This window comes from Phyllobates terribilis, unplaced genomic scaffold, assembly GCF_046119375.1.
Source record: "Phyllobates terribilis strain yellow unplaced genomic scaffold, ASM4611937v1 Scaffold_1__5_contigs__length_1240528914, whole genome shotgun sequence".
Taxonomy (NCBI): Eukaryota; Metazoa; Chordata; class Amphibia; order Anura; family Dendrobatidae; genus Phyllobates; species Phyllobates terribilis.
The window spans coordinates 390,995,778-391,014,598 of NW_027362761.1; the positions used below are offsets into that span (position 1 = coordinate 390,995,778).

General features: G+C 44.7%; 1 long non-coding RNA gene across 1 annotated transcript in view; it reads left to right on the plus strand.

Annotated features, from left to right (window-relative positions):
* The window catches only part of LOC141167447 (uncharacterized), a 210,271-nt gene extending 193,815 nt beyond the window's left edge, over positions 1-16,456 (plus strand). The window contains exon 3 of the long non-coding RNA XR_012251421.1: positions 15,999-16,456. This is a non-coding gene — a long non-coding RNA (uncharacterized lncRNA). The remainder of the gene's footprint in view (positions 1-15,998) is intronic.
* The last annotated feature ends 2,365 nt before the right edge of the window (positions 16,457-18,821 follow it).

Genomic DNA, 18,821 nt, shown 5'->3' on the forward strand with positions numbered 1-18,821 from the left:
TGCAGGTTCACGGAGCACCCTTATGGCCCTGTCCTTGAATTGGGCAAAGGTTAGACGAGGGTTTTGAAAGAACATGAGGCGCAGCTGGGTTCTGTGGGCGCTAGACAGCAGACCTTCTATAAACTGTTCTGTTAGTAGCTTATCTGTATCCTGCACGCTGCTAGGGTCAGCGTGTTTGATAGCTCTCAAGGCTTCTTGCAGGTTCAAGGCATAGTCTCTAATACTATCCTGGGCTCGCTGCTTACAGCCATAGAACCGCATTTTTATTTCTGCTGAGGTACGGGTATCAAAGGTACTCCGCAGCTGGGTCAGAATGTCCCTTACAGTCCTTTTCTCCTCATCTGACCATGATTACACTTCCCGCTGGGCTGCACCGGTGAGCTGCCCCGTCAGGATGCTCACCTTCTGTTCCTCTGACAGGGGATAAACTTTAAATAGACTGTGTAGTCTTTCCTTAAAGTCAGTCAACGTATGGGATTCCCCTGAGTATTGGGGCAGCCAGGCTGCTCCGGGGATGTAGGGCATAGAGAACGGCATCACCGCTGCTGCAACCACACTGGTGGTAGAGGGTCCCTCCGCGTCCGTCATCTTCCTCCCCCCTAGTTAAGCGTGGCCTACCTTCCGTTGATCCTCTTCCGTAGGCCGCGGCTCCGCTGGTGCTGCTCCAGGCGAGGACCTTGCGTCCCGTCCTGGTGACGTAAGCGTCGCTCTCACTCCTTCCAGGACCTTGCGCAGTGTCGGTGCGTAGGGCGGGGCTTTGGGTCTCACGTGGTTTGGACGTCCACGCCCCTCTTCTTCCCGCGCGGCATCCTGAAGATGGCATCCGATGGCGGGAACACGGCTGAGGATGGCGGGAAACGGCTGAAGATGTTGGGAAACCTCTTTTTCAGGTAAGTATGAAGTCTTTTCCAGGCACGCAATACCCGTTTGTGGCGGGTTGGTCACAATCCTGCCGACTACGCCAGAAAGCTGACTCGCCCCCTGGGCCGTGGGGTACTCAGGGCCGGGCCTCTGGATGCGGATGGGGAGTAGTAGTGGCGACCCGGTCCCATGCTCAGGGTGTCAGGCTTAAAGGGGAACAGTTTTTTGATATATATATAGGGTAAGTTCCGACTACACCACCCGTGGATTGAGGTCAGGTATAACCGCCGCTGCAGTGCAGACCGCTGGGGCAGATGTAAGTGTGCAGCACTGAATAATATAACTCCCCACGGGAGGAGTGTGGCCCCAGGGCAGTATAGATAGGTGATGGAGGGGATGATTCTGACCGCAATAGCCAGGAAACGGAGGCCTCTTAAACAGTTCAGGGTCTTTATTTGAACAGGTGAAATGACCAAAAAACAGTACCGGCTAGGAGGGGGCCTGGATGCCTGAGAACAAGTGGGAAGCCCTTCTGGTCAGCGTGTGGGTGTAGGCCTACCGTGCTCTCTGCGCTCTTCCTGGCTATTTCCCTCCTCGTGGAGTAATAGCCCACGTTCCTGAGCTTGCCGTGTCTTCTCGCCCATATGGCTTGCAACTTGGGTCCCTTTCTACTCTTGGCCTGGTGCAGCTCTGCTGGTCCCTTCTGCTGTGGCGGAACCTCCGGGCTTCTTAGGCCAAGGGACATACAATCCCCTGTGGTCTGGTTATTTGCTGTAGGACTTGGAATCCTAACAGCCTCGGACACCAAAGTCCGGTAGAACAGTTTCTCTCTCAGCCAGGACAGGCTCACCTCGCCTTCCGTCCCTGGCTCGTGGCTCCTCTACTGCCACACGACCTCTTCAGCTACAGCTGAACTGACTCTCCCTTCTCTGGGATGCCTCTCACTTCAGAGACAGGTCGTCCAGCTCTCTCTAACCCTGCCCCCAGTTCCAGCTTTTATAGGGGCAGTCTGCTCCCCCTACTGGCCTGGGACAGGAGGTGCTGCATGCTAATGGTCCCTAACTAGGGAACCTCCCCCTTGCTCTCAAACACAGCTTTATTAAACATTTGTGGCATCCAGGCCAGGGTGACACATATCCAATTTGGAGACCAAGAAGTTAATTGGGGCAGACCCATCACTCAGTACGTGGAGATGTGTGGGCACATACTCTTCCACCATGTTGTTGAAACGCTGCCTCCTGCTAATAAGGACCCTATCAGATGGTGGATGCTGAGGAAAGTTTCCACATTTCGGCCATACTAACCCTCCCTTCTGAGGTGGTGCCAGTGCCCCAGCTGCATTGGCGACTTACCTTGTTCTTCCACTGAGCCCCCGCTGTTAGGTTGGAACGCCGTTAGTAATGCGTCTACCAGTGTGAATTTGTATTCCCACATATTCTGATCCCGCTCCAGTGATGGAAGTAACGATGATACATTATCCTTGTAGCAGGGATCCGGCAGGGTAATCAGCACTGGTAACAATAAGGGCAACTCGGCGAGCATTGCACAGGCACAGAAAAAACCTACCAGAAGCAAAATGAACATAAACCCTGCTATAAATAAATAAAAAGCAAAAGTGCATTTAAATAAAATAGGGTTCTTAGTAACACTGTTTTTGATCAAAAATAGTATAAAAGCTATCCCACCACGACAAGGTGAACCCATTCGGGATAGTCCTACTCTGTCCAATATTATAAACCTTACCATGTGTCAAAGTTGACCTCAGTGTGAATAAGGACAGACAAAGGACTAGGTCCCGAACTGTGGACACCAGCTAAGGGAAGCTTTTTAAATGTATTATCCAGCTCTAGGAAGGCTTGGCTGGTTTCCACAGTTCGGGTGCTCTGACATATCGGGGTAATTTTTAAAAAAGCTCTGCACCACCAAATTCAGCACATGCACCAGGCAAGGGATGTGCGTCAAACTGGCTAGGCCCAGAGCTGTTACGAGATTTCGCCTGTTATCGCATTCCACCAGGCCGGGCTTGCGGATCAGCGGCACCAACTGCTTATGTGTCTGTTGTTTCATCCCCGTCCACAGCTCATGTTCGGTGTGGGATTTTTCTACAAACAGATGAGTTTCAGAACAGCCTGCTGTCGTTTATCCCTGGCTGTGCTGGTTGGTTGGTGGAGCAGGTCTTACGCTGACTGGAGGAGGTGGTGGAGGAAGTGGAGTAGGAGGAGGAGGCAACCTGGAGAGAGAAACGTCCAGCAATCGTTGGTGGTGGTAGGAACGCCTTTCGCCTCAGGCCCAGCCACCACATCATTTACCCAGTGGGCAGTTAGGGAGAGATACTTTCTCTTTCTCTCCACTGTTTGGAGGATGGACAGCTCAACACTTGGATGAGATGGTGTGGAGATGCTCGGTGACACTGCTGGTGGTGATGCTGTCACATCCTCTCTTTGGGGTGAGCCAGGAGGCTCACTTAATTGGGAGAGGAAGGAAGAGGCCGAGACCGCAGCAGAATAGGGAGCAGGAGGAGCCTCAGATCTTTCCTGGTTTTTCAGGTGTGTACTCCACTGCAGCTCGTGATTTGAATTCAGATGCCTCGTTATATAGGTGGTGCTCATGTTCAGAATATTTATGCCTCGCTTCAGGCTCTGATGGTACAGCATGCAAACCACCCGTCTCTTGTCATTAGCACATTGCCTGAAGAAATACCACGTCAGTGAGCTCCTTTGAGCTGGCGTTGGTGTGCTCAGTTCATCGGCCTTGGTGGACAGTAGCAGCTGATGTACTGGCTAAGGGCAGGCCGATGTGTTTTTGCACCCTGCTCCCTCTCTTGCTATGCAGTTGGATAGCGTGACCACCTCCTCTTCCTCCAAACTTCGCACATCACACGGATGGCCTTCACTCCATGTGGTGTCTAAGACATCATCTCCCACATAATCTTCCACCCACTCCTCGCCCATGCACTCCTTGCCGATCAACACACTGCAGAAAGAGGCAGCAGTGGGCACCTGTGTTTTCATCATCATCATCATCATCAGAGGTGTGCTGCATGGTTCACTGACCATGTGCATTAGCCCTCCCACGTGCTCATCCTCAAACTGAACAAGTGGTTGGGCATCAGTGCACTCAATCTCTTCCACTTGTGGAGCAGGGCCAGGTGGATAGCCCACTCAACCACAGCCAGCTGAATTATCAAAAAGCAGAAGTGACTGCTGCATGACTTGGGTCTCTGACTACATGACTGATTTGCAAAGGAGGTGGAAGACAGATGCCCATGGTCTGCAGTTGCCAACTCTACACTTTCAGCAGTGGACTGGGTGGAAGACAATGCGAAAGAACTGTAGGCACTCTCAGCCATCCAATCTAAAACCACCTCAACTTGTTCTGGCCTCACTATTTGTCCAGTGGTACTCGGGCCTGAGAAATTACGCCGAAAGTTCTGTCATCTGCATGCACGAGAGGAAGGTGTTTCATTTGAGCGCTTAGTAGGCACAAAATGACCACGTCCTCTCCCTGCAGCAGCTACATCGCCAGCAGCACCATCTCCATGTCCCCTATTTGATGCTCTCCGCACTTTTTGCACCCCAAAAAAGTGCACAGTAGAGAAGAGAAAGTGCCCAGCAGATTATTACAGTATTATGGTACTCTGCACTAGGCTGTTAGGTCACTCTACACCAGGCTGTTAGGGCAATGTGCACCAGACTGTTAGGGCAATGTGTACCAGGCTGTTAGGGCACTCTACACCAAGCTGATAGGGCAATATTCACCAGGCTGTTAGGGAACTGTGCACCAGGCTGTGAGGGCATTGTGCACCAGGCTGTGAGAGCACTGAGCACCAGGTTGTTAGGACAATGTGCACCAGGCTGTTAGGGCAGACTACACCACACTGTTAGGGCAGTCTGCACCAGGCTGTTACGGCACTCTGCACCAGGCTGTGAGGACACTCTGCACCAGGCTGAGAATAGAATGGCAGCGCAACCCGTGATCCGGCAGTTATACAGGCCGGGTCACATGGTGCGCTGGCCAAATCACAATCATACCAATAATTGGCATGGCGATGATTGCTCTGGAAATGCCCACAGCCTAAAAGTTATTGATTGGCTGCGCTGCATCTTTTCAACAAACATTATTGGCATCCGAACCTGAACAGTACAACGAACTTCAGGGAGAAGTCTGTGTTCGGAGTTTAGCACCAGACACCAGGTGTCCCGTATGAACCCTGAACTTTATAGTTCAAGTTTGCTCATCTTTACATTTTATTTATTGTAAAGTTAATTAGTCCAATTACTTTTAAGCCCCTGTAATAAGGAGGCTTTGTAGAAAAATGGTTGCAATTCCTAAACATTTCACAGGATTTTATTATTCAACCCCTTTAATTTAACTTGAAAGTCTACACTTCAATTGCATCTCAGTTGTTTCATTTTAAATAAAAAATAGTGACATTCAGAGCCCAAATCACAAACATTTGGTCACTGTCCAAATATTTCTGGACCTAACTGTATGCAAATCGCAGGAATTGGGTATGCATGGCCACAGCTGTTGATATATTTGTTCCCTCCCTTATTAAAGCTTTTGCATGCAGTCTAGGCTTCCTGAGCTAAGCCAGACTATTTAATCAGATTTCCTGTTTTCTTTGGTCATTAGTTTTTCCTGACATGCAGATGCATTTTCCTGGACTGCGGCCCTTTTCTTACAAAAGAAATGTGAGTGAACTGTTGATATATTTGTGATGAAATGGCTCATATTGCTGAATAGCAATGTACAAAGTCACATGTTAATCTCCCTGAAAAGTTTAAGTAGTCAATATCTATTTTAACTATAGTACTAGCTTCTAAAATGGGTATTTTCCATCTTACAAAATGATGATATATTTCTGTGATATTCCATCAATTCTTTTTACAGTGTGGTTTGATCTCTGGTGCCCGCGTCACCTGCTGTGCAGAGAAGTGCAGTATTGCCCATATTTAAGTGAACGAGACCAGCTGTGGTTAAAGACTCTGCCGAGCAGGGTGGCCCAATGTGATGCTGTGCAGAGAATACTTATGAAGGGAGGAAGAAAATTACTAGTGTTATGGATTTTTTTTCTCTATTGGTGAAATTGGGAAAAAAATTGCAATTTGTTTTGTTTCCAAGGCCCTTAACATTTTGATTTTTAAATCGAATGGGCTGTATGAGGGTTTGTTTTTATGTGGCAAGCTGACATTTTATATTAATGCCAATTTGAGGTACATATAATGTTTTCATCTATTTTATTACACTTTATTTAGGGAGGTGAGATGACCAAAAAAAAACACAATTCTGCAGTTTTGTTTTTTTTTCTCATTATTTCATTTACTGATCGGCTTAATTAATTATATATTTTGATAGCTCACACTAAGGCTAGGGTCACACGAACATATATTATCTCATCCGAGGGATTCGGGTCAATTATACAAATCACACTCTGATCAAACTCTGGTCAGAGTTTGTTCAGAGTGTGACCACATTGTGATCCGATTCTTAGATGAGGAGATGGAAAATGGAAAATGGAACCGCACTCAGATGTCATCCCAGTGTAATCCGAGGTTTTCCACAGACTCATTGACTTGCATGGCCGAGTGCAATTCAAATATCGGATCAAACGCAGGAATGCATCAAATTTTTCCTCAGACCGGCTTGGTCCTCGAAAAAATTGGATACGTGCACGGCCCCATAGAATTATATTGGTGCAAGTGCGATCTGATGTTTTGCTGGATCACGCTTGGACTGATAATACGGTCGTCTGCATGAGCCCTTATTATTATGTATGTTGCAATTACAAATATGTTTATTTTTTTTTATTTCTTTATTTTAATGGAGGAAAATAGAGGTGATTTAAATTTTTATATATTTTAATATTTTTTAAAACTTTATGTTTACTTTTTTATGTAGTCCCCTTAAGAGACTTGAACCTACAATTGTATTGCGGTACATTATGTAAATCACGGTCACCTATGGAGCTAAGTCTGCAATTAAACCTCACAGGAATATCAAGAGAGAGGTCCCTGGCTGCCCAGGGTTACCAACTTGACTTTTCATTTTATCTGGACAGCTTGTCCAAAAATTACTGACAGACAGAATTGCTGCCACGGTAATCCATTTATGCCCTGTGACGTTGTGTCACATGGGGCTGATGGGAGCTGGTGCGTATGAGCATTGGCGTGCATTCAATTTAAACACCGCTGTCAAAGATTAACAGCAGCATTTAAATGGTTAACAGTAGTTAGATAATAGATTAAATAGCCATAATCTTTATTATAATTATAGTAATCTGTCACATACATCTACGATATTGTAGAGGGGAGTCTAAACCTAAGAGAATATCCTGTCAAACCATTTTATTCAGAAAACAGAGAGGCACTTTTGCTCTCCTGAATTTCCAGCATTGTAATTCTGTTATAAATGGAGACGTTGTAAACCATCCTACAAAGAGGAGGAAAATTGCAGTTGCTGATTTCTTTATATATGACACTAAAAATTGTATACATTTATTGAAATGTCCCTGTGTTCAGACTTCTACTGTAGATCTTTCAAAATTCGATCAAATCAACACAAATCCACAATTAGATCTAATAAACCATCTGATGTGAATAGTGGTGAGATGCGAAACGTAGTTACTAGTGATGAGCGAGTATGTTCTGTTGACCCTTTCTTTAGCGTGCTTGGGCATTATGTTTTAGTCACTCTGTGCGCATGACTGTTTGACAGCTTTAATACATGTGAGGAGTGCTTAAGAAACATGCATCCCTCACATGTATTAAAGCTATCAAACAGCCGTAAATCATGCGCACGGCGTGACTCAAACATAACACCCGAGCACGCTGAAGATACTTGGAAAACACCCGAGCATGCTCGTAAATCTCGAGTAACGAGCATGCTCACTCATCACTAGTAGCTACACCTGATAGAAAACAGAAACTCAGAGATACATCTGTCGCAAAATATTTTGTCAGCTGACATAATATCAATGAACTTCGTTGGTAGATTTAGATGAAGTAAAGTTAGAAATGTTCAAGATCTGATGTCAGACAATAAAAAAAGTTTTCAATGTGAAGTATATTGCATGGTTCAGCTTGAAACTAAGCACCCAAAAGGGTTAAACAAAATTTGTAGTTTAAATGTGTTTTGTGATTGCTCTCTTTATTGCTGGAATTTATACCTGTAGACTGAGCATACCGGCTGTTTTCTGTTACCGCTTTTTGGCTTTTCTTTAATAAATGTCAGGACTATGCCCAGCGAAGACTACAGTATGTGAGTGGCTCATTTATACAAGTCAGCAGAAGGTTGCCTTTTACACCCTACACTTATCTTACATACCAACAATGTTCACTATAAACCCCTAGGATGCTTTCCCTTCCCTTGAGAAAAGTCCCAAGAGTAAAGAGTAAAATTCATGTATGGTCCGTTTCCTCTGCTCAGCCAGCTACTATGGCACAACCAGGTATAGTCATAGTTTATTATGGTCATCCCGGACCATATAACCTTTCCAAACTGTAAATGGCTATACCTAGTTGTGCCATAGTAGCTGGCTGAGCAGAGGGAACGGACCATACATGAAACTACCTCTGTAGTGTTGAAACCTATCAAGACATATAAACATAAAAACACTTTGTGATAACATCTTTATTAAATATAGCAGATAAGGGGTTGAACTCCAACATAGATTACCGCAAACACAAAAAAATATGAAACATACCAAAAAATCCTCAGCAGTAATTGTTATAGATCATTATATGGCTTGGGTAAGCCATCATTTACAAAAATATAAGTATATCAGTGATCTGTGACAGTAAAAACAAGGGGTTAAAAACTATTAAAGGGGTGGTCCGAAATACAACTTAATTTTCATCCTAAATCCCAATCTATTTAATGCCATAATCTAAACCATTTTCTAACATACTAGAATTAAAAATTCCCTATCCTTCCCTAACTACGCTATCTAACTGTGTAACATCCCTGGTGGCGTGCTGGCATGGCTTACCACCTCCCACCATGCAAGACCACCATCTTACCTATCAGTCCTGGCTGCACACTTTGCTCCAGTATCTGCTGTGTGCATGTCTCTTGTCTGATTGCTTAGGGCAGCAGCGCGGTTATTGTCTGATTCTTATAGTTACTGTGTGCACACTCCTAATGCGTCCCCAGCCTATTGTTTTGAGTCACTGGATACTTAAACCCCCTCCACCCAGTAGGAGGTGCCTGAGCAACACTTTCTTTCAGTGTGTTCAGTACAACTGAGTTGCCAGGTCCTGTCCTGTATCTTGTCTGTTTCCACCACCCTGGGGGCTGAGTACCCAGGCCTGTTACCTATATCTGTGAGTTCTAGTCTGTTCCGCCACCCTGGGGACTGTATACCCAGGCCCGTTACCTGTATCTGTGACTTCTAGTGTGTTTCCGCCACCGTGGGAGCTGAGTTTCCAGGCTCGTTCCTGTATCTTGTTCCTGGTTCAGTTCCTGTCTGAACAGTGTCCTAGCCCGTTACTTGTTTGTCTCTATGTTCGTATCTTCCCTTTTCATGCAGTGTCTACCGCACCTGCGGGTTTTGCTCTGCTCTGCTTGTCTACCGCAGCTGCGGGTTTTGCTCTGCTCTGCTTGTCTACCGCACCTGCGGGTTTTGCTCTGCTCTGCTTTTCTACTGCACCTGCGGGTTTTGCTCTGCTGTGCTTGTCTACCGCACCTGTGGGTTTTTTCTCTGCTCTGCTTCTCTACCGCACTTGCGTGTTTTACTCTGCTTTGCTTGTCTACCGCACTTGCGGGTTTTGCTCTGCTCTGCTTGTCTACCGCACCTGCGGGTTTTGCTCTGCTCTGCTTGTCTACCGCACCTGCGGGTTTTGCTCTGCTCTGCTTGTCTACTGCACCTGCGGGTTTTGCTCTGCTGTGCTTGTCTACCGCACCTGTGGGTTTTTTCTCTTCTCTGCTTGTCTACCGCACTTGCGAGTTTCGCTCTGCTTTGCTTGTCTACCGCACCTGCGGGTTTTGCTCTGCTCTGCTTGTCTACCGCACCTGCGGGTTTTGCTCTGCTTTGCTTGTCTACCGCACTTGCGGGTTTTGCTCTACTCTGCTTGTCTACCGCACCTGCGGGTTTTGCTCTGCTCTGCTTGTCTACCGCACCTGCGGGTTTTGCTCTGCTTTGCTTGTCTACCGCACCTGCGGTTTTTGCTCTGCTCTGCTTGTCTGCTGCACCTGCGGGTTTTGCTCTGCTTTGCTTGTCTACCGCACTTGCGGGTTTTGCTCTGCTTTGCTTGTCTACCGCACTTGCGGGTTTTGCTCTGCTTTGCTTGTCTACCGCACCTGCGGGTTTTGCTCTGCTCTGCTTGTCTACCACACCTGCGGGTTTTGCTCTGCTCTGCTTGTCTACCGCACCTGCGGGTTTTGCTCTGCTCTGCTTGCCTACCGCACCTGCGGGTTTTGCTCTGCTTTGCTTGTCTACCGCACCTGCGGTTTTTGCTCTGCTCTGCTTGTCTGCCGCACCTGCGGGTTTTGCTCTGCTTTGCTTGTCTACCGCACTTGGGGGTTTTGCTCTGCTTTGCTTGTCTACCGCACCTGCGGGTTTTGCTCTGCTCTGCTTGTCTACCACACCTGCGGGTTTTGCTCTGCTTTGCTTGTCTACCGCACCTGCGGTTTTTGCTCTGCTCTGCTTGTCTGCCGCACCTGCAGGTTTTGCTCTGCTTTGCTTGTCTACCGCACTTGGGGGTTTTGCTCTGCTTTGCTTGTCTACCGCACCTGCGGGTTTTGCTCTGCTCTGCTTGTCTACCACACCTGCGGGTTTTGCTCTGCTCTGCTTGTCTACCGCACCTGCGGGTTTTGCTCTGCTCTGCTTGCCTACCGCACCTGAGGGTTTTGCTCTGCTCTGCTTGTCTACCGCACCTGCGGATTTTGCTCTGATCTGCTTGTCTACCGCATCTGCGGGTTTTGCTCTGCTCTGCTTGTCTACCGCACCTGTGGGTTTTGCTCTGCTCTGCTTGTCTGCCGCACTTGCGGGTCTGTCCCTGTATCCCAGTCTGTACTGGTCCCTATCCTGCCTGCTTTGCTACCTGCCAGTACCCACCTGTCTCTATACCAGCCGTGCCTGCCAGTACCCATCTGTCTGCATACCAGCCGTGCCTGCCAGTACCCACCTGTCAGTATGCCAGCCTAACTTGCCTGTTACTGCATTCCCCGGTGTGGGTCAACAGCTGTGACCGGGGTCTGACCTGGAGAAGCACCTGGTCCCACTGCTCGGTTCCTCCCTGAAGTCGATTGAGCCGTCGTGCGACCTTGGTCAGACCGAGTTGATACTTAGTCACGCCCCTCCAGGCACTCCTCGGTTCATGGTCCAGTGGGATCACTAACCATGCTCACACCAGTCAGTCCAGGCGTGTGCGTAACAAACTGCTTTTTTGTGTTAACAACTTACTTTTTGATGACGCTTTGCATGAGAATCCCAGTGCATGCTGGGTACTCAAACGAAGCATCATCAGGGAGTGGATGTTGTAGTGCAGCCCCAGCCCCTCCCTGAAAGAAGTGTCATCAGTGACGCTCTTTTCAGGGACTGGGCTAGTCCCTGCACAATGTGCACAAAGACAGTGTGCTCTGGTGCTAGCTCGATTCTACTGAACTGAGCAGGCGAGAAAGTTCATTGCCTTTGTGCTCATTGCACAGTGCACAGCAAACGGGAACTAGACCTGCTCCTGAAACCAAACTGATGATGCTTCATTTCATGGAGAGGCAGGGGCTGCGACATGCCCTGGAATTCTCAATCAAAGCATCATTAAAAGGAAGATGTAAAAAAAAGCAGTTAGATTGTGTAGTTAGGGGAGGATAAGACATTTTTAATTCAAGTATATTAGAAAATAGTTTAGATTATGGTATTAAATAGAGATTTAGGATGAAAATGAAGTTGTATTTCAGGCCACCCTTTAAGGAAGATATATTAAGGAAAAAATTCTGCCTCAGGATTAGTAGGGAGAGATAGAAGAGAAGGCAAGCAGCGATCCTATATAATTTCATTAATTTTGTTATTTTACATTAAATCTCTTAATTTTTTAGTCTAAGGATCCATTTCAGTTGTTTGAAAGCTGGACTCTGTCACCTCCTCTTCTGAATAACTATTAAGCCTTTTAAGTGGTATTATTACATTAGGGGAACTCAGGATATTATATCTGTCAAAGGAGAACACAGGTGGCATTATTACTTTTCAAGTTGCAAAATGTGGGCATTAATATTTTCTATGGGGCAATTTTCCAATCTAAAGGCCACAAAGGGGATGTCTTACTATGTCAATGCCCATTAATACTATGTGATACTCTAAAAGGAGTACTGTCACCATTCCACACAGCAGGTGCAGTAGAAAGGACAGATACGGCAGCAGCAGGCTCAGCGTTTTTCTGGTATCAGCAGGATGGAAAGTTTGTACTAATTGAGAATAGCTGGTAATGGTGCTGAAAATGTGAGAAGTCTTACAGCATGTGTCTTTGCTGTAAATTCTGCAGATTAATTGTGGTGGGAAAAAGTCATCATGACAGTTTGGATCAGATGGTATGGGTGGGAAAATTGAATGACCCCATCAGAGATAACCTCACCTTTATGTTACGCGTTTTCCCACGAACAAAAGTTCATTTTAATCAATAGATATTGGAATAATAATAACTCCCACATTTGGATGTGATTAAATAAAATTTTCCTGTGCTGAGATAATCTTATAAATGTGCCCCTGCTGTGTACTGTGTAATGGCTGTGTCTGACCGTGTGCGGAACACTGTCTGATCATACCACATCTCCTGGGCAGGGGAGGAAGCAAAAGAGTGTATAGACAGGACAGCATGGGATCACAAATTATTCGTTCTTTAAAAACAGGCAGGGAAATGTTTTACCTCACAAAAGAACCAGCTGTGACCCCTTCTGTAATGTCTGTATACTCTTTTGCTTACTCCTATGCCCAGGAGATGTGGTATGATCAGACCATGTTCTGTACACGGTCAGACACAGCCATTACACAGTACACAGCAGGGACACATTTATAAGATTATCTCAGCACAGGAACATTTTATTTAAACACATCCAGATGTGGAAGTTATTATTATTCCAAGATCTATTGATTCAAATGAACTTTCGTTCGTGGGAAAACCCCTTTGACTGTACTTTAACCTCTTAACATATTTTGCAGAACTGGTATCTGCCACTATACAGTCAATGTATGGTTGTTTTATTGGTCATTGTTTTTGTATAGTCATTCTTTTTCAGTAACCTTATGGTCATTTGCTGAAGTTCCCCTATACCCACTATGATTAGGGTGCACCACCGTAGTTGTAAACATGGTTACTTAGGTTAGGGGCCCACTCAGATGTGTCTTGCCTTACTCTTGGGATGAAGCCCTAGCTACACCTACACTCACTAGACTTCACTTATGTAATAAGGGCATGTGGGGTGGTGGGGTTATATTTGAATGGACACTTGTGTTTGAGCCAATATACAGAGAAACAGCTTTTTGGGGTTTTTAAACAATGCTGTCACACCTATTGCTATAAGACTTAAGTTTTACCAGGGAGAGAAACTCATAGGGAATCTGCAGGAGACTTAGGTTCTAATTTATCAAAGCAATTATGCCAGCATTCTGTTGTAAATCCCTTTTTAAAGTCACATTCATTTTTTTTGCACAATGTGGAGTTTCACTAATTTTTTGCGACTTTTGGCTGTTCACTCCAGTTTTGCCCAGCTCTACAAAAATGGGTGGAGCTAGGGAAAGATTGGGTCGTCTTTAACTGGAGTAAGATTTGTGGTGAAGCACACACCATTTTTCAGATACCCTTGGTTTAAGAGGCATGCACCTCTGACTTTAGCATGCCCCTCATCTAGACCAGCATGAACAATGCCTGTCTTGATAAATCGGGCCCATGGTCTTCTTTTAGCAAGGTAAACTGTATCTAAGCTCAATAATGAAAAAAAATAGTAATATGTTTTCCATTGACTGTGACAACTTTTTTATAAACTTTACTAAATTTAAATGGGAACTGTTCAACAAACTTTGCATAAATCAATTGTTAGAGGCAAATATAAGAATCTTTACAATGTATCTTATCAGAGAAATCCGATTTTTTCCTCTCTTATCAGCCACTTTTTTATCCCCCCTGCCACGTAAACTTACCATTCACTCTGAAAAAACAGTTTACCTCTGTCTTGCTCAAGGCAAGATGAACTGGCAGCACAGTGAGTTGTAAGGTGACGCCTCCTAATAAATTCTATGGGAAGGAAGAATTGGAGTGAGGCGTAGAGTCTAACAAGTGTTGTATCTCACCCCAGATCTGGATTTACATCTACAAAACTCAGTACTGCTGCATAATTTCACCCATATTACTGTTGCTGTTCTTTTGTCTGCTAATAAAAGAAAGAAGAACATGATTTCATCTCTATGTGCTGTGTATGGAAGATAAAGCTTTCTTACAGTAAAACTGGTGAAAATGAAGGATACAAGACATATAATAGCCAGAAACAATATTATTCCTCATGTAAAAACACAGTTTATTCTCAAACGTTACTTAAACGTATGGTGCCATTGAACACCCCCAATGGGGTTGTGACTTTATGTATATGGTTTTTATACGTACCTAATAAAGATAACGATTTTATGAAGATTCTTGATGCTCGATATCCTTCTGTTTGAATGTGCGGTGACTCGTTAATTTTTTTCTTTATTTTTTTCTTACCCCCAATAAGGGACTTTTTATATTATTGATCTCATCCATAAAGCTTTAATTTAACCAGTAACTCAAAGTATTATCAATATGATCTGTCAGTAATCTACTGACCGGTCATTTATTAGGATGAGATAACATTCTGCAACTGACTAATGTCACAGAGATAAAGCTTGTAACAATGACCAAGGTAGACATAATTTGAATTTTTCCTCAAAGTCCCTCATTTCTACTGGACACAGGAGCATTTCTTAAGTTCATTACCGATCTGAAAAGCATTCCACCGGATGCTATCCTAGTCTCATTTGACGTTAACAGTTTGTACACCTCTATTCCACATTCCCAGAGTATTCAAGCCATCCATCATCTACTAGTTGAATCATAGACAGACCCACTTGTCATAGAACTGTGCATTGAACACCTTACACTCGTATGTAATTACACTCGAATGCAATTTTTTTTATTTCAGGATACCTATTTCTTACAGATTAAGGGCACTGCGATGGGCTCCAATGTGGCCCCCCGTATGCGAATTGCTATATGGCCACCTTTAAGACATAGGTGGTCTACCCCAATCCCTTATTTCAAACGCATTCCATTATTTGGAAGCTATTCATTGATGATATTTTTTGCATATGGGGGGCACACAAGATTCACTTGAGGAATTATTTTCTGTTTTAAATTCATCTTGGGCTGACCTTGGTTTCACTATGACCGAGGACCCACATTGAATCAGTTTTTTGGACACTATGGTCATAAAAGATTGCGAGGGACATTTGTTCATGGACCTATACGCTAAACCTACGGACCGGAATGGTCTGTTACATTTTGAGAGTAGTCATACCTCACCAATTAAACGGTCAATACTGAAATCCCAAAAAAGATTGTAACTAGTGAGACTACAGCAGATGTGCCATAAATTTGAAGAGAGAGGTTATCTCCCTGATATTCTACAAAGATCTGTAGAACCCACCCCATCAACCCATCCAAAACCCAAGGTTCTATTTGTACATACATATCATCCGTTTGCTCATCTTCTTCACAAAACGATCCGCAAACACTGGAGTATCCTGCAGTCCGCTTACCCACAAATTCCAGAATTCCAGCAATCATTTCTCCCCAGTTTTAAACGGGTACCAAATTTAAAAGATTCACTGGTTCACATTGACATTGGCACTACATTCCTGAAAACTAAACAAGCTTTTTAGCGTTTTAGGGTTTTTGAGCTCCAAACCCTTGCTCCCAAGGGGCTCAACAGGGATTATGTTCTGTTTGTCTTTCTGTAATAATATTTCCCTTTAGGGAGTTTACCACTTATGGAGATTGCAATTAATTTTAAATTTATAATTTTCTCATCTCAGTTGATCGTTCTATCTGATGAACACTAGATTTATATTTTAAGAATTACTTGATCAAGTTTAAGAAATAATTATTAATCCTATGTTCTTTATATTTCAGAATGTCTCTCTTTTCTCTTTCACTTGGTCCTTCCTCGCCCACCTGCCTCCTGCCATTCGACCTCATCTTCTAGTTTAATCCTCAGATTCCTCCTTGTGGCCTCTTTGTGCCCCACCCACAGTATCACACTGGAACGCAGAGCTCCGATCCTGGAACTCACACTTCTGCTCTGTGAAACGCACAGCTCTAGCTGGTGGAACGCAACCTTTGCCCGATGACATGCACTTCCACTGCATGGAACGCACGTCTCTACAACCACCACACCCTCCGAGCCCCAGATCTATCCACACCGGAACAGGAGACACGCTACTTCCGGTGACACGCATCGCGATAATCCATCCTATTGGCCGCTCTCAGGCAACGAATCCTGCCCTCAGGTCGCTTATAGCTACTCCCAGCACCTGCAACTTAGCATCATCCTGAACTAACAGTGGACACTGCATTCCACGCTCCATGCAGCACTGCCTCACTCCCGGGGTATGTCTCCTATAAGGGTCCATCTCACTGTGGCTTTACTCCTGGGGCTAGCTGTCTAATTCTGCCTTATCTTCTACAGATTCCACTAATGCGGGCTTTATATTCTTTTCCACTCTTGAATCCTTGGCTTTGAGCAGTCTGGTAGGTTGTCACATGGGCATTTTTTTATTTCTGTTATTTAATGGTTATGTCATACGTACAATAATAGATGAGAAAACCTCTGCCTAGAATATGAGCTGTATAATATCATGACTTAATTTTATTGCATTTTTGCTACATTCACTTCTATTGAATGTCTTGCTAATATTTGTGATGATTGTTTTTTTCTATGCTGCAGTACACTGAGGAAGATCTTGTAGACCGAAACGTTTGAACCCTTTATGGACTGCAATAAAAATTAAAAAATATATATAATTTCAATCTCTGAATGCCAAGTTTTTGTTTGCTGTTGACTGGTTTTGGACCCTACTTGAGCACCATATACCAGTAGTGCTGCAGTTTACTACACCATAATTTGAATTTTAGACATTGGACATCATGATGAGTGGGTGGAGTTTTGGATGCAGGATGTTGTTTCACCCATAAGCTGTGTCGTTATGTTCTGGTTGCCATTGCAATTCATTAATGCCCCATAATTGCATTGTCAGAGAACAAACATGATCCCTTTGCCTATTAATTAGTGATAAGCGAATGTGCTCGCCACTGCTCAGTACCCGCCCGAGCATCACTGTGCTCGACAAGCTCGGCGAGTATTTCCGGGTTTCTCGGTGGGAACTCGGGTCCCCTCCGTGCATGTTTGGCGCTCTTTAGAGAGCCAATGAACATGCAGGGATTGCCTGCCACGCACTGTAATGCTGTAGCCATGTTGGTTGTGGGCATTACAGTGACTGGCTGGCCACACAGCATCATCAGGTCTATATAAGACCTGGCGCCGCAATGCTCGTCACAGTCTACACTGGAAACAGGCAGAGTAGGGAGAGGTGCTCCTGCATCAGGCAGAGATTTGCTTCTTTATAGTTAGTATAAGTATTCCACAACATATATCTATATCCATCTGTACTAACAGTCCTTCTGAGGACTAATCCAGCTGCATATAATCAGTGCTAGGCAAGTAGGCAGTGTATGTGGCAGACTGCAGTGTATAATACAGCACAAGAGGGTCCATTGAACATCCTGTCTGCTGCTGCTGTAATAATTACAGATATCTGTAGACATAGCCCCAGATATCAGGGGCCAGGGCAATTTTTTTTTTATCTTAATCCTGGTTATTTGCTTAAAAAGCAGTCCAGAGTACACCATTTTTCTGCTCCATTTGCTTGTTCTCACTGCAGAATAAAGCCAGATCTGTTCCATATTTCAGTGATAAAAATCCAGAAATTTAAACTAAATGTGGAAAATATTGGCCTCCTTTACCATTCTGTTGCAGTGTGTCGGTCAATCTATTCACACTAGGTGTCTGTGAAGAATAGTATTAGTAAATTACAGGCCTGCTCTTTAAAGCCGTGGTTTTCTGTCAGACATATCATCTATAAGACTGTTCCAAAAACAGACATTTCTTCCATTTTCATTCCATTGCAGTGTGTCGATCAAGCTATTCACACTAGGTGTCTGTGAAGAATAGTATTAGCAAATTACAGGCTTGCTATTTAAAACTGTGGTTCTCTGTCAGACATATCACCTATAAGACTATTCCAAAATCAGATATTTCTTCCATTTCCATTCTATTGCAGTGTGTCGGTCAAGCTATTCACACTAGGTCTTTGTGTAGAATAATATTAGTAAATTACAGGCCTGCTATTTAAAATTGTGGTTTTCTGTCAGATGTATAACATATAACTACGTTCCAAAATCAGCCGTTTATCGTGAACGTGGAAAATATTGTCCTCCATTAAAAATGGGCAAGGTGCGTGGCAAGGGATGGGGAAGTGGACATGATGGTGATGGTGCATGCAGAGGCCAAGGACGTGACCGTGGGCAAGCTGAAATTGTGCCACAACAAACACCCACATCTTGTTGCTCAACCTTCCTGTCCCAATTACTAGGGGACTGCAGAACACCACTACTGAACACAGAGCAGTGTCAAAAGGTTGTTGGTTGGATAGCAGATAATGCTTCCAGTCACTTTGCCACCACCACCACCACCCTGTCTTCCACACTGTCAAGTCTCAGTAGCCGTGAGTCTGGAACGCATATTCCACACCTTGATCCTCCTTCCTCCCACCATGCTGAGTTCCTGGAGACAACTTATCCCACACTTGGACACTCAGAAGAGCTGTGTACTTTTTCATTTGTAGATTCGACGAGCTTCAAGCGAGTCAAGAAAAGAACACGTGTAGTGAAGCCCAA